We start from the raw sequence: 17,131 nt of genomic DNA, 5'->3' as shown, positions 1-17,131 counted from the left end.
CTTACTTAGGCGTAGTGTGGGATTCGATCTCCATGCAGGCACGCATGTCTCCTGCACGAGTCGATTCCATACTGACCGCAGTGAATGCAGTAAAGCTAGGCCAGTCACTCACTGTCAAACAGTTTCAAGTACTGTTAGGTCTTATGGCAGCCGCTTCCAACGTGATACCTTTTGGACTGCTGCACATGAGACCACTGCAGTGGTGGCTCAGGACCAGGGGGTTCTCCCCGAGGGGAAACCCACTCCGCAAGATCAAGGTCACGCGGCGTTGCCTACGTGCCTTGGCCATGTGGAGGAAACCCTGGTTCCTCTCTCAGGGACCGGTTCTGGGAGTGCCTGGTCGCCGCATCACGCTAGCGACCGACGCTTCCCTTACCGGTTGGGGGGCGGTCATGCGTGGCCGCTCAGCCCAAGGCCTATGGAGCGCCCACCATCTCTCGTGGCACATAAACCGCTTAGAGATGCTGGCAGTATCCCTGACCCTAAAGAGGTTTCTCACAGACCTAAGAAACAAACACGTGCTGGTCCGTACAGACAGCACTGCGGTGGTTTACTACATAAACCACCAAGGAGGACTCCGCTCACGCCCCTTGTACAAGCTGGCGTACCGGATACTCCTTTGGTCTCAAGAGAAATTCCTCTCCCTGAGAGCAGTCCATATTCCTGGACATCTGAATGTGGGAGCAGACGTCCTGTCAAGGCAGGGGCCGAGGCCCGGGGAATGGATGCTTCACCCAGAGGTGGTGAAGCAGATCTGGAGAGTGTTTGGCCAGGCTCAGGTGGACCTGTTTGCGACTCAGGAGACATCGCACTGTCCCCTCTGGTACTCTCTAGTTCATCCAGCTCCACTGGGGCTGGATGCCATGGCACAGACGTGGCCGAGGCTGCGTCTGTACGCCTTTCCCCCGATCGCTCTGCTCCCGGGAGTTCTGGAACGGGTCCGTCGGTTTCAAGTGCGGCTGCTACTAGTAGCCCCGTACTGGCCGGCACGAGTATGGTTCTCGGACCTGGTATCTCTCCTAGACGGCTCTCCGTGGGAGATTCCCGTCAGGAGGGACCTCCTGTCTCAGGCTGGGGGCGCAATATGCCACCCCCACCCAGAGAGGTGGAGGTTATGGGTGTGGCCCCTGAGGGGGCACAACTCATAGGAGCGGGTCTCTCAACCGAGGTTGTTGAGACCCTTCTCCAATCCAGAGCTCCCTCTACGAGGAAACTGTATGGCCTTAAGTGGAACTTATTCGCGAGATGGTGCCGCGAGCGCCACCTGGACCCAGTCAACTGCCCGGTCGGTACAGTTCTGGAGTTCCTACAGTCTCGCCTATCCGCAGGGCTAGCTCACTCCACTCTAAAGGTATACGTGGCGGCCATAAGTGCCTACCACGCCCCTTTAGGTGGCCTCTCAGTAGGTAGAGAGCCCTTGGTCATACGGTTCCTCCGCGGTGCGCTCAGGCTGAGGCCTCGAGTGACACCCAGGGTCCCCACGTGGGACCTCGCTGTGGTGCTAGAAGCTCTCTGCAAGCCTCCATTCGAGCCCTTAGAGGAGTCTACGGATCGCGCCCTCACAGTTAAGACGGCGCTCCTGTTAGCACTCACCTCCCTCAAGAGAGTAGGCGATCTGCAGGCCCTTTCAGTGGCCCCATCTCATTTAGAGTTTGCCCCAGGGATGGCCAAGGCCTTTCTATATCCCAGGGTCGGGTACGTCCCGAAGGTCCCCTCCCTAGCACCGCAGCCAGTAACGCTGCAGGCGTTCTATCCTCCTCCATACGTGGAGCCAGGTCACAGGAAGTTAAACTGCATGTGCCCAGTCAGAGCTTTAGACGCATACGTCCACAGAGCTGCCACGTGGCGTAAAACAGAGCAACTGTTTGTCTGTTACGGCCCCCCTAAGAGGGGGAGCCCAGCTTCAAAACCCACTATTAGTAGATGGATCATCGATGCCATAACTACTGCTTACGAGTCCTCTGATCTCCCCTCACCGTTGGGACTCAAGGCTCACTCTACTCGGGGCATGAGTGCCTCGAGAGCTCTGACGGCAGGTGTCCCAATACAAGACATCTGCAATGCTGCGGGTTGGTCCACGCCCCTAACATTCGTTAGGTATTACGAGCTCGACCTCAGAGCCGCTCCAGGCTCGGCTGTACTCTCGGCCTAGTGCGCTAGGCCTAGAGGGGCAGCCACCTCCCTAGCCAGGAGGAGACTTCTCAAGGCGCATTCTTTCTGCGGAAAGAAGAGAAGTCGTTTCGCCACTCATAAGAGATCTGCAAAACTTTCCCCCTTTTGTCCGTGAAAGCTAGACAAAAGCCCTTTCAGTCCCTCTTGTCCTGGCAGAACCCCCAGACAAAGGACTAAGACCCCTCGTGAGCCCGAGGGCCGAGGGGTGCCTCTCGCACTGGCTGGCGAACCAGGCAGAGGTCACGGTTCTCGTGTGCCCGAGGGCCGAGAACTGTACAGCCCTCTTGTCCGCGGAATGCTAGACAATGGCTTAATTCTCCTCGTGTTCTGACGCAGGATGCTATCAGACCGAGTGTACTCCGGTCCCTCTGGTTTCTGGCTTTCCCCAGACCAAGGACTAAGACTCCTCGTCTGCCTTCACAGAAGGCCGAGGAGTGCCTCATGCACTGGCTGGCTACCAGGCAGAGGCACCTACTGTCTTCCCCGTGAGCCCGAGGGCCGGGGATTGCAGTGCCCTCTTGTCCGCGTAATGCTAGACAATGGCTTATTCCCTCGCGTCCTGGCGGAGCTCCAGGCCGAGCCTTGGATCCCTCTTGTTCTGGCTGAACCCCCAGACAAAGGATCACCCTCTCCTCGTGTGCCCGAGGGCCGAGGAGCCTTGAGGTCGAGCTCACCGTCCTCGTGGGTCTGCGGACCGAGGACTTCCCACACCATCTGTCCGCCGAGTGCTAGACAGTGGTCATTCGGTCCCTCTTGTTCTGGCTAACTCCCAGACAAAGGACTAAGACTCTGCGTGTGCCTGAGGGCCGTGGAGTACCTCTCGTTCTGGCTGGCGACCAGACAGAGGAAGACTACCATTCCTCGTGTGCCCGAGGGCCGAGGACTACAGGGCCTTCTTGTCCGCGTAATGCTAGACAAGGGCTCTCTCTTTTTCCACCCTGGTTGAGCAGACACTCGCAGGGCTCGGTAATTATGGGGGCGTTGGTAGTCTCGTTCCCCATAGCGTTCCTGACGCGGCTCGAGTTCCCGGAAGGGAACGTCTCGGGTTACGTATGTAACCTTAGTTCCCTGAGGGAACGAGACGCCGCGTCTCGGACCATAATTCCCGCACCCTGCGGCGCTCGCTTCATTCCTAAAGAGCTGCCGCCGGCTTCAAACGCACGTGCTTTATACTTCCTGGTCGGTGACGTCACCGCGCCTGTGACGTCACCCCCGTCATTTCATTGGTTGTTATACACAGTTCAGAGTGCGGCCCGCCAATGGCGTTCCCCATAGCGTTCCTGACGCGGCGTCTCGTTCCCTCAGGGAACTAAGGTTACATACGTAACCCGAGACGTTTTTCTTCATCAGTCTAAAACAAGTCCAATAAAGCGCATCCATCCATAAAAAAAATGTGTCTCACATGGCTCTGAGGGGTGAATAAAGGACTCCTGTAGCGAACTGATGCGTTTTTGTAAGAAAAATATCCATATTTAAAACATAATAATCACTTTAGTCTAGCTTGCACTCACTGTTGTACATGGAATTAGCTGATGACGTAGGACATATATGTAGCGCATGCACCCGTGAATCTCACGAAATCCAAAGTTTGTTTACAGGAACAAAGGAAGCAAAGTTTTCTGACTTTAGCAAAGGAAAAACTCCTCTTGGCTTTCAATCATCATTTTGTACTTCTAATTCATGACCATTGTTTTATTTTGATCTCTTCATTGCACGTCTGTGTTCGTCACTTCTGAGTGGCGCATGGGCAATGGCGATGTCCTACGTTATCCACCCAAAACAGCTTCTGTGTACAACAGTTAGCGCAAGCTAGAGAAAAGCATGTTTATAAAAATTACTGAAATGTCTTACTTGAAGTATGGCCTAATTCTGGCTTAGTCTAATGGTCCGTTCACACCGGACGCGAATGAAGCATCAAGCGCGAGTGATTTACACGTTAAGTCAATGCAAAGACGCGAATAGCCATCCTGCGGCGCGAAACAAAAAAATAGCGTGTTTTATTGGCGCAAGTCACGTCCAATGTGAATGCACGTTAAGCTCTGTCTGTGAAACTGGGCCACTGAGTCCAATTGAGCCACAAGTTCAACCATCAAACCTTTGTTTACCATCAACATCTTTTATATTTGGGTGGAGAGCGGAGCATTTGAGTCATGCGCAGAACACAAAACTGACAAGATCAGCTCTGGTGGAGACTAGATATAATATTTTCAGATGACACACAGCTCATTTCTCCATCACTGTAAGTTACCAAAACCATGCCTGAAAGCATGCAACACACGGTAGACGCGTGTTTGTGTGGCATAACGGCTCTCTCTGTATGAAGTGACAGACAAATAGTTGTCCAGTCCTGTTCTGTTCACACAGCGTGTGTATTCCGAGTATGTGGTTGTGAGTCCTAAAAATTTAAGGGTGTCAGTTCGGTTACAGAATGGTTTGCAAGCCCAATAGATGCTATTTACACTAAGTGATTAATAGCAGTATTTTTTTGGAATATGCTATTTACACTAAGTGCAAATAGCTATAGGCTATTTACACTATTAAAATAGCAGGATTTTCTGCTATTTATACTACTTATTGCAAATAGTGGCAATCATCTGCACCTCAGTATTGTAGTACATTATAAACGAGTATGCAATCATAACATTGAGTGTAAATTATAATTTATCTACCTTATTGGGACAAAAAGCCCTCCCTACACCTGCCCTAGCCCTACCCGATACTTTACTTTCAACTTTTTGATTTATTCCTTCATATTTATTGAGAATAACTGATTTTCTGATGTGATGAGATTTGAAAAGGAAGAAAAAAAGTTTGGCAAAAGGCAGATTCAAACCCGGTCAATTGCGTCAAAAAGAGTACAATACTCACTTTACCACCTACGCCACTGGAGCTAGTGATTGACAATCATCTTTTGTAATGTTGACCAGCCCAATCACACATTGGGTGAAGTTAACGTAAATGGCCTTTGCCAACAAGGCAGGCTATTTGAACTTAGTGTAAATAGATAGCCTGGGTTTTCCCATGCTGCCTTGTGTGCAGCACGATTTTATTCACGCTGCTAGGCAGCCTGGAGACCATGGACCAAATTTTCACCTCAGATAGGGAACCAATCACAGAACGGGGAGGGAGCAGCAAGACGATGATGCCTTCTATGCGACTCACCGAAGCAGTTTGTTTAGAACTATGGATCCAGCATGGCAGCAGACGCTAAGTTATCTTTCGATGCAGCCTTAGATAGTGTTCTAAGTAGTTTAGAACGCAAGTTTATTTTGAAAAAAGAGCAACTTTTGGCGTTAAACCATTTCATAACCAAGAAGGATGTTTTTGCCATGCTACCAACAGGCTTTGGCAAAAGCCTCATATATTAACTAGCCCCATTAGTGGCTAACACCGTGTCCACACTGGATTCAACATTTATCGTGCCGCGTTGTGCCGCAACAGCTAAAGTCTGTCTACACTGGACGCGACAAAGCGACCGTTGCAAATCATTTAAACTTTATGTGAGCAAATTTTACATCATAAATAGAACGCGGCAGCAGATTACTGTCGGGGATTTGCCGCGCCGCTCGCATCCGATGTAGACACGGTGTTAGGCAATGGGGCTTAGCGAGACCCCAGTCGTTATGGTTATCTCGCCATTAATCGCCCTAATGGAGGACCAGGTATATACGCCATCCGGTATAATTGAAACGATTGGCTATGAGCTACGCACAGGCGCATTTGATAGACATTCGTAGAGCCCAATAAACGGCTCTGGGCATTCGTAAACCTCGCCTCAAATACGAGAAAATGAACATGTGGTTCCCAGACCACGAATCATGACGTTGTCATGACGTGGTTTGGCATTAGCCAGGCTAGTAAATAGACACTCTGACTATAAAATGTGATGGAGATGTTGAAAATGCTTTTTCTTTAGTACTTGTTATATGAAATGAAGTTTACTTCATGGCTTAAATAAATGACATGTTACTCAAAGACATTTTTTAGTCTACAGCTATCACAAATTTGTTGGCTTTTGAACATAAAGTTCAGTTTTAAACAAGGAAGAAGCAGTTTGGATACACAAAGTTATTTTTATTGTTGCTTATAACAAACAGATCCTATTGTAAATAATGAATCTGTTGTTCCATTATTACCCCTTAGCAGATTTTGCTTACATCCACCAAAAAGCACATTATGGCCAATGGGTCAAAATGAATGAATAAGTGAATTATCTCTTTTACCTACACGTATTTATCATCAGTGTCCTTTTATTTATTCATTTAAAAAATAGATAAAAAAATAATAATAATTATATATAAATTATATAATTAATAATAAATACATACACACATTGTATTCTAGACAAAAGCTAGAAAGGAAACCTCTGCCAGTTATAAAAAATCTAATAGGACAAATACGTAATATTAGTGTTTCAAAAAGCGTGACTTAGTAAGTGAGTGTGTTTATATATATATGCATGTGCGTTAGACAGACTGAGTGGCACATTTGATATGGTCCACACAGGTGTCCTGGAGGCCCACAGTTGCTTCGAGTCCAAGAGCTTGAATGAGGATTGACGCGTTTAACTCGACAAATATGAAAGCCATCTATGGAATGATATGAGTTCTTGGAGGAGGAGGGCGAGGGAACTTGAAACGGTTAACTCATTAAAGCTTGAAAACTCACTCAAGATTTATGCCTGAAAATATAGGTAATAACATCAATAAATCTCTTGCTTTTGGAAATAGATTGTAGCAATTAGTTTTAAAAGGAGGCGATTGTTCACTGCAGAGATTCATGCTTTCTTAGCTTTGGAAGCAAAAGCCAGTTTTTCAGTCCAGCACCGCATAAATCTAGAGTTTAGAACTAGTGTTTAGGGCTCAAATATTTTGTTCACAGCCTGCGTTAGTTTGTTTTATTATTCCGCTTTAATAGATATTTGTTTGGCCCAGCATGGCTGCAGGTAATAGTTTCCATTTGAGACAGCATGTAGCTGTCTGGAGAAAATAAACACAGGTTTTTCTTTCTCTCATCATATGACCGAGGGAAACATAAGGGTTTCATCTATCACACATTGGAATGGTGCAATTACACCGCTGTTGTCATTTGAAACCGATACGCAAGGGAAGCGCACGGAAAGTAAATGCTCACCCCACAGAGAGCACGTTGATAACCTGCTATTTCTCATGGCTTTTATATTACTCCCGCTCTGCAGGTCAGAGATTTGTATGTGTGACTTGTTAGACGTATGTGTGTGAGAAAGTGTGAAAGAAACTCGACCATATTACTACACTGGGGAAATATGCACTTTATCACCTCAGTCAGACTCAGTACATTTGATTTTGGTTCCACTCAATTTCAATTGACATAAATTGTGCTATAAAGAAGTGGGGAAATGTAACTCTCGATTTCTCGTTGAGTGATCTCATCGAGTCAGACAGGCCTCCTGATATGACAAAACCACAAGCGCTAGGAGCATATGTGCTCTGTGTAAACGTGTGTTCGCACAGGCCTCGCACATTTAACAAGCAGATTTCTCTCTGATACGGCAGACTCATGTGTTTACTCAAGCCTCTGACCTTCTCGCCATGACACTTTCGCTGCTGATATAAATACCATCGCCATGCTAAATCATCATGCCCCGCTCAGGTAACCCAACACGCTTCACCCCACGTCTTCCTCATTGGCCACGTTGCATCACATGCCTAACGCTCTGGCCAACTGCGTTGGAGAACCATTACTGCCGGGGGATATTTTTATACAAGGCTTGTTTGTTGAGAAGGCATCTGTAAAAAATGGGAGAGGTGGGGAATGTGTTGGGGAATTGGGTTCCGCATTGAAACCCGATCGCAGCGCCTACGCTAATATGTCCAAAAGGACTGTAATTATGAGGTGATAATGCCTGCTGATCAGGTTGCTTGTTGCCAGTGAGAGGGAAGCCCCCACTATTCCCAGAGCCAGGAGACTGATGGGTCTTCCAGGACTCAGTGATGCAATATCCTCGCTGACGGGTTGCATGGAATGAGCCGGCACTGCAATGTACTGTTGACGCGTTCCCGTCACCTACATGATGGTTCAGAGTAGGGCTGCAACGATTCGTCGACGTTGTCGACAAAAATCGATAATAGAAATAGTCGACAATGAATTTCATTGTCGATGTTGTCGCCAGACATGTTTTCTCTGACCGAGTGAGGCATCTCTCTGCCGAGAGTCGCACATAGGCATTAGCTTCTATGCTGAGCGATAACATACAGAAATGGCGGCGTCCAATGCACTGAATGCAGCAGCTGCGCGTACCAAAACACGCCCGTTTCACACATACTCCGTCTAAAGTGCGTATTTTTTTTCCACACCCATGTTAACGGATTACAACGTTCACAATGTACGGACTGTAAACGCGTTCTGTGTGAGCGCAAAACGAGTCCGTGCTGCTTCTGCACCGCATACGTAACGCACACGGACTGTAGACGCAATGCAGACTGAGTATGTGTGAAACAGGCATAAAGTTTGGGAGCATTTTAGCCTGCTACGGCGAATAAAAAGTTTACCTGCATGGTTTGTAAAGCAGTCCTTGTGCATCACGGCAGCACCTCTGTGATGCACGAACATTTAAAGAGAAAGCACGTCGGACAGTTAAATGAAACCAGTTTGGCTGGCCTCGGTAAGATTTAAATAACATGGAAGCCAATACGTTTTGTTTTGGATATACATGTTTGTTTACGGTATTATTGCTGCTGATGTGCCTGCCCCTGGTTTACAGGAAGAAAATGTTTACTTGATTTTAATTTATTTTTTCTTATAAAACAAATGTGCCTGTCCTTTAAAAAGATTATAGAGTTTCTTAATTTATGCATTTATGTCTGTACTGACCGATTATTGTGCCTAAATGGTTTTATGCTGCCTTCATGTGCTATCGTAATTATGGTAAATACCAAAATCCGACATCTAAATTGCACATGAACACCCACTCACGTTGTAATTTCCACTGGAAAGCTCGAAATTTTTTATGATACCCGAGTTGCCGAGATGGGATCAACTTTGACCTTTCAACATGGCGGACAGCAACGGAACCATAGATATATATATATCTATGAACGGAACTATACTGAATGGTAAACATTCCATGATGTTAAAAGTAAAAAAAAACTTATATAGGCTATATAAAATATATATACTTATATAGGCTTATATAAAAACGTATATAGGCTAGCTAAAACAGAACCATTAGTTAGTATTGTCTTTAAAAAAAACTATACTATTCATGATCAATAAGATATACAGCCTATCATTTATCGTTTGCGTTTTGATGCATCCTTTTCTTCCTGTAGCAGATGTATTAGGGAGTTTATAACCGTTTTAAAACTTTTACCCAAATAGCATGTGAGGACAAATTCCGAGTCCGCCATGTTTCTCTTCACTACGACAACAAAAGCACCTGAACACGACACACTGCTAATTTCCACTTCACAAGTGGAAAGCATCATCTTTCCCATATCACATGAAGGCAGCATTAGACAGGGCATTTTTATTTACTTTTAGTATGAATTGGCCTATCAGCAGCAAAGTTCAATAAAATATGCATTTTTCATTGAAGTACCCCCTTCTTTCTTGTATTTACTATAATTTTCCACATAATTAAAGCAATCTCATGCTAAATTTGAGAAAAATTGAATAATTATCCGATTAGTCGACTAATCGTTTCAATAGTCGGTGACTAGTCGACTATTAAAATAGTCGTTAGTTGCAGCCCTAGTTCAGAGTGTTACTTATAAGCCAAATGCTTGCCATTGCTGAGGCAGTTACAGGCATATAGCATTGAAGATCCAAGTCCGTCTTCTGAAATCAACGTACACTGATATATGTGACCCTTAAGTAGCTTAAGTCTTAAGTAGCACGGGTATATTTGTAGCAATAGCCAAAAATATATTGTATGGGTCAAAATGGATATTAAATATAGATCATGTTCCATGAAGATATTTAGTAAATTTCCTACTATAAATATATCAAAAGTTCATTTTTGATTAGTAATATGCATTACTAAGAATATCATTTGGACTACTTTAAAGGCGATTTTCTCAATATTTAGATTTTTTTGCACCCTCAGATTGCAGATTTTCAAATAGATGTATTTCGGCCAAGTATTGTCCTATTCTAACAAACCATACATCAATGGAAAGCTTATATATTCGTATGTATTCATATTCAAATTTATGTATAAATCTCAATTTTTTAAAAAATTATCCTCATGACTGGTGGTCCAGGGTCACATATTTAGCAAAAAATGAGAGGGATCAAGTGGTGATTAAGAAATCTAGTCCACATTACATCTTGTTTTGTTGCAAGTTTGACAGCTGGGTCAATGACAGGGTTATTAAATTAAACAAGTATTATTAAATATTTAGTTTATTTAATATTATTTAGTTATTAAATAAACTAAAATTTACTAAAGCTACAGTATAATAGTATATCAATATTACTACAGTAACACTGACACTATGACTGTACCTTTTCTATGACACTTTTTTTCATTTCTGTGCTAAATTTCATTTTTGGAGGGCATACAAGTCTTTTTTTTTTTTTTAAAGGTGAGGTTGGTTCATATGTTCGGTGTATCATTAAGAAGAAAAATGTATTTTTCTAAAGAAAAGTTTAAGTAGTTAATGACCGAGTCAGTCAATAAATCTCTTAAAATGTCAGATAATTTGACATTTTTATGACAATTTTATGACTATTTGACTATGTTAGTTCAGGGCAGATTGTAAAATGTCATGTGGTCTGACCACACAAAAACTATTATATTATTTTGATGTTTATATAAATATATTTACCTATAATGAATATAAAAATATTTAAAAAGGATAGTTTACCCAAAAATGAAAATTTGACTGAAATTCTGGCATGGAAAAGAAGAAATTGTTTAATAAAGATGTTATTTTTGTTTTCTTTGCACACAAAAAGTATACTCGTAGCTTCATAAAATTACGGTTGAACCACTGATGTCACATAAACTATTTTAACAATGTCCTTACCACCTTTCTGGATCTTAAACATGGTAGTTGCATTGCTGTCTATGCAGAGTCAGAAAGCTCTCTGATTTAATCAAAAATATCTTAATTTGTGTTCTGAAGATGAGCGAAGGTCTTATAGATTTGGAATTTGTGAGGGTGAGTAATTAATGAGAGATGTTTAATTTTGGGGTGAACTATTTCTTTATTGATTACACCACATGACATTTTAGAGTCATTAAGCAAAAAAAAAAAAACTCTTAAACATAAAAAAAAAAACGTTTTCAAAACCATATTAAAGCTACATGAACTTGTTCCAAGTTCCTAAAATTTTTTTTAACTATACAGTAACCCAGACGATTGAGTATATAAAAATTAATTGGTCGGTTCATTGTAAGACAGTTAATTTCTGACCATCAGTATGTTTAAATATTCTACTAAGTACTGTGGTATCTATATCATCAAGCTGTCATAATAGCGATGCTTATCAGGATTATGTGGCAGATGAGATAAGGTCAGAGACCAACAGAAGTCACAGGGTTGGCTAGATATTGAATAGCTGAGGTAGGAGGTCAGGTAGGGGTCAAGGGTCAGGATCAGGGACACCAGGAGAGGCATGGCTTTATCAGCTCTGTTACAGAAGGGTAGCCAGACGTAGTGGACAAGAGAGACGGAGCCTTAATTATTCCTGACACATATGGCCCGGCCCCAGTTGCTCCGCACAGCAACGTGGAGCCCTATGGAAATATACCAAGTCTGTTTATTCACCGTCTCACATTCGCACTCATTTCCTTTTCATGTTTTCGGATTATGTTCAGATTTTCCAGGCTGGAATTTCTAATGCAGAGTAAAGAGAGAGGAGAAAAAGCGATTGAAACCACATTTTGACTACTGCCTTTAGGATCCTTAATTAGCTCTGCTTTTTAAATGGATAGTTCACCCAAAAATGAAAATGACCCCATGATTTATCCATCCTATCCAGGTGTATATGACTTTCTTCTTTCAGACAAATACAATCAAAGTTATATTAAAAATTGTCCTGGCTCTTCCAAGCTTTATAATGGCAGTGGATGGCGTTTAGATTTTGAAATCCAATAAAGTGCGTCCATACATCATAAAAAGTGCTCCACATGGCTCCAAGGGATGAAAAAAGGCTTTCTGAAGTGAACTGATGCATTTGTGTAAGAAAAATATCCATATTTAAAACTTTATAAACCATAATCTCTAGCGTCTGAAATGTCACTCTCTTATGTACGCACATACTCGACAGTCAGCGGAAGCTAGAGATTACGGTTTATTTTTCCTACACAAACAGGCCTTTATTAACCCCCTGGAGCTGTGTGGATCACTTTTTATAATGGACGGATGCACTTTACTGGACTTCAAAATCTCAAAAGCCATTCACGGCCTTTATAAAGCTTGGAAGAGCCAGGAGATTTTTTAATATAACTCCGATTGTATTCGTCTGAAAGAAGAAAATCATATACACCTAGGATGGCTTAAGGGTGAGTAAATAATGGGGTAATTTGCGTTTTTGGGTGAACTATCCCTTTAGACAGTTGACGGTTGATGCAGTTATTCAATTATTAAATATGTGTTTTTGTTTAAGACAAACAAAAAATGTTATGACCTGTTTAAAAGACTTTGTTGGCTTAAAACTGAATCAAAAATATAATGACATAAATGTGTGTTTTCTCTAGTAAACTTTGTTGGATTTAAACATCTATTTTTAAACTGTCCAGAATTTTTTTTCTGAATTATGTACTCAAAACTACAATTTCAATATCATATATTTGGCATATCGATTAACTAATGAAAGTGGCTTTTAATTTAAAGGTTTAACAGAACTTTTTTTAAAGTCAAAGTTGCTTAATGGCAAGTTTTATTGTAACAACATATCCTGCTTTTTTCTGGGCATAAACAGTGGAAATGTTCAAAGGCAAAGTAGCCATGACTTTAACTCGGTACTGCTAGTGCCAGTACAGAAATTGACATACCCTGACAAATATTCTCTGGTGTAAAATGTTTGACAACAAGCCCTGGTCTCCAGCATTTCTGATTTACTACTCTTAAGTTGTTTACTTTTCTCTCTTTTCCAATTGTGAAATGCTGACCATTGCGACAGCAGTGGTTTAACATCCAATGGTCATCCAAATTAAACCAAAATAAATTTAAATTATATTAACATCCTATGAGTGTTCATTCAGTAGGTAAAATGGAGACACTGCCCTGGATTGTGAAATAAAACACTGCCATGAATGTCATCTTGCTTTCTACCTAAATTACTTTGGTTAGGCAAATCAAACAGACACAGATACTGTTAGATGAGGAACAGGTTCCTATTAGTTGATTGAGGATGGATTGGTAAAACAACAGCAGACTGCTCCCAATGGCTTTCCAGGGAAAAAGCATCTACTGCTTGCACAGGAGTAGTTCCAACTAAAAGTAAAAAAAATAAATGGTACTCACTGTTTATTGATAGGTAAAGGCTTCTCAGCAACTTGGTCTATTTGTTTTCACTGTAAGAAAATATGCATGTTGTTTATAGCTATGGTTTAAAATAGAAACCTTACTCATGACTGCATTGGACATGATGGTTTGTGACCCAGCACCCTTCTCTACTGCACTAAAGAAGAGCCCAGGGGAACGGGTTTTAAAAAATCCTTAGACCTTTGTTATAAAAACATAGGTGAAGAAGGAGAAAACAGGAGACAAGCGATTATGGAGCAAATTACATCAGGTATCTTTCTCACACCCACTTTCCGTTACACACACACACACACACACACACACACACACACACACACACACACACACACACACACAAAATGAAACTAGGGGCGATCAAACAGCCCATATAACACCCCCATGTATGGGGCCGCCTGTGGTCCTGTCAAGGGCCAGCAGCTGGGGGACAGAGGAGAAGGCAGAGGGGGGCGTCTGACCCAGGGTCCAGGTTCTGAGTACTTTTGCAGACAGGTTGGCTCCAGTAGCAATGAGTCATGGCCGTCTGTCTATGTTGCTTGCCAGCCAAAAGGGTCTTATATTTTATCATGATGCTAACCACTGCTTCATTCACTTACAGTACTTACAGAGTACTGCCATTTAGCCAATCCAAATCTATGGCTCCTTGCGCAGCCACTGTGTAGGGAATGGGCTATACTAGATATAAACACAGCAGACTGGAGTCAAAAGTGGAGAAATCAATCTCATGTTGACACGCTCCCTTTAAAAGTGCACAGATTTAAAGAACATTCTGGGCCAAAAGAACATTCATCAAATAGAGAACATTTCTCAAAGGAAAAAAAAAAGGTCAGGCGAGCTATGTAAGTGTTGAGATTTGTAATGACAGAAAAATCTGATTCATTTTAAGATGACGAAGACTTTTCTATTTTTATGTAATGCTTAAATCAAATGACAAACGACAGCTGCTTTTTTAGGAAAGCTCTGTATAAAGATCCTAGATCATATAATTTCTACAACTCAAAACAGTTATTGGAGGCTGTTCTCAACTCAGTTCTATGGAGCCACTAAAGGGACAGGGACATAGTTACATAAAATTACGCTTACTACATAAACCGAGTAAAGAGAGATAACTGAAAGGACGATGGCGAATGATTTGAAGATCCTAAGGACCACTAAGATATATCTAATCTTTTAAAATGTGTGGTGAGCACTGCCGCTGCGTAGTATAAACAAAGTATGTGTGATCGTGAATCTCGAAAGTGAAAGTAAAAACCTAGCGCACATTCAAAAGCAATTTCAATGCCCCGCATATTAAAGGAGAAGTTCACTTCCAAGGCAAAAAATGTACAGATAATGTACTCACCCCCTTGTCATCCAAGATGTTCAAGTCTTTCTTTCTTCAGTCGTAAAGAAATGATGTTTTTTTAAGAAAGCATTTCAAGATTTTTCTCCATATAGTGGACTTCTATGATGCCCCGAGTTTGAATTTCCAAAATGCATTTTAAATGCAGCTCATACGATCCCAAATGTGGTTGTAAACTATCCCAGCCAAGGAAGAAGGGTCTTATCTAGAAAAACGATTATTATTATAACGGTTATTTTTAAAAAAATAACAATTTATTTTACTTTTAACCTCAAACGCTCATCTCTCTCCATATTCTATGGTGCCCCAAATTTGAACTTCCAAATTACAGTTTAAATGTGGCTTCAAACGATACCAAATGTGGTTGTAAACCAGCCGAGGAAGCAGGGTCTTATCTAGCAAAACGATCAGCTACAATTTACAATTTATATACTTTTTTTTAACCTTAAATGCTCATCTTGTCTTGATCTGCCTGAACTCTGTTTTTTTCTGGTTCAAGACAGTTAAGTTATGTTGAAAAACTTTCATCGCATTTTCTTCCTTAACTTCAAAAATCATTTCAAAATCATCCTACATCACTGCAGAAGTACCAACCAAGTGAACATACAAAGAAGATCAAACACCCTTTACATAAAAGGTAAAACAGAGATGTAGGACAATTTTAAAGTTGAGGGAGAAAATGAGATGGGAGTTTTTCGACATACCTGAACTGTCTTGAACCGGAAAAAACAGAGTTCAGGCAGATCAAGACAAGATGAGCATTTAAGGTTAAAAAAAGTATATAAATTGTAAATTGTAGCCGATCGTTTTGCTAGATAAGACCCTGCTTCCTCGGCTGGTTTACAACCACATTTGGTATCGTTTGAAGCCACATTTAAACTGTAATTTGGAAGTTCAAATTTGGGGCACCATAGAATATGGAGAGAAATCCTGAAATGTTTTCTTCAAAAAATGACTGATGAAAGAAAGACATGAACATCTTGGATGACAAGGGGGTGACTACATTATCTTTGAAGTTTTGTTCTGGAAGTGAACTTCTCCTTTAATAATGTTTTCACAACGCATCATCAATCAGCCATATTGGCTGCACTGAACGCAAACAATGCCACTGAACCAAACAAAACTTGCATATTCGGCTGATTATTGCTGCTGAAATGGTCAAGTATTGTCATGTTTTGGGCTGTACTAATTGGTCAGACCAGGAAAAAAAATTGGAGTACTATAGACTGCCAAAAGTTATAACAAATCAAGGAGAAGCTCACAAAACAAAACTGTCTAAGAAACAAAAGGTTTGTGGTTGGCCAAACTGAACCAGGATTTCCAGGGCAAGAATCTTGACAACATTTGAGTTTGTTCTTATCATTTCCGGTCAGGTAGGTGAAATATCAAACTAATATCCTAATTAATACTGCTCGTACGTATCTTTACCACCTATTAACTTTAGTTTGTCAAAATATTGCGCCTTTTCCTGCTACATAAGTTCTTCTCTATATAATTTAGCAGCTTCCACACGTTGTTTCTGTGGTTTAGACAGCATAAATTAGTAGAACAACGTATTCAGTAGTACATTAATCGTGTAATCCATGCTGTTGTTTACATCCAAGTATCTCCAATGTGGCCGTGCATCCGGATAACTGACCAAATCGTGACAAAAGTGCAAACCCTCTATAGCGGCTCCATGATGCCTGCAAGTTTTTTTTTTCTGAAACACGTTTCGTCAGGTGAATGATCCTCATGTTGTTAAACAACAGTACAATCCATTGAGCGCATGATACATCTTTCACTCACAGAATTGTTTTCATTCTATTCAAAAATGGCGCTATCCTACGTTCTATGGCATATGCTGTGAAAACCTTTTTGAACCTTTAGTTTTAAGAGTGGGTCATGTGATAATCATTAACTGTATGAGGGATATTCAATCTAATCTCTATTTACATAAACACAGCTACATTGTACTAGTCACTTCGTACCGAACCACTTTAGCATGAAGCTTATCATCAATGAAAATCACTACACAAACAACAAAACCTCCTATTCCACCGAAGCATGATATCCTCAGGCATGGACAAACTGAAGAGCTGTGGATGATACATGACAAAGCCCTGAAATTAAACTGAACCGCAACAAAGTCATTACCGAAGAG

The sequence above is a fragment of the Garra rufa genome, chromosome 2, assembly GCF_049309525.1.
Source record: "Garra rufa chromosome 2, GarRuf1.0, whole genome shotgun sequence".
NCBI classification, from domain to species: domain Eukaryota; kingdom Metazoa; phylum Chordata; class Actinopteri; order Cypriniformes; family Cyprinidae; genus Garra; species Garra rufa.
Note: the sequence above shows the minus strand (reverse complement) of the source record.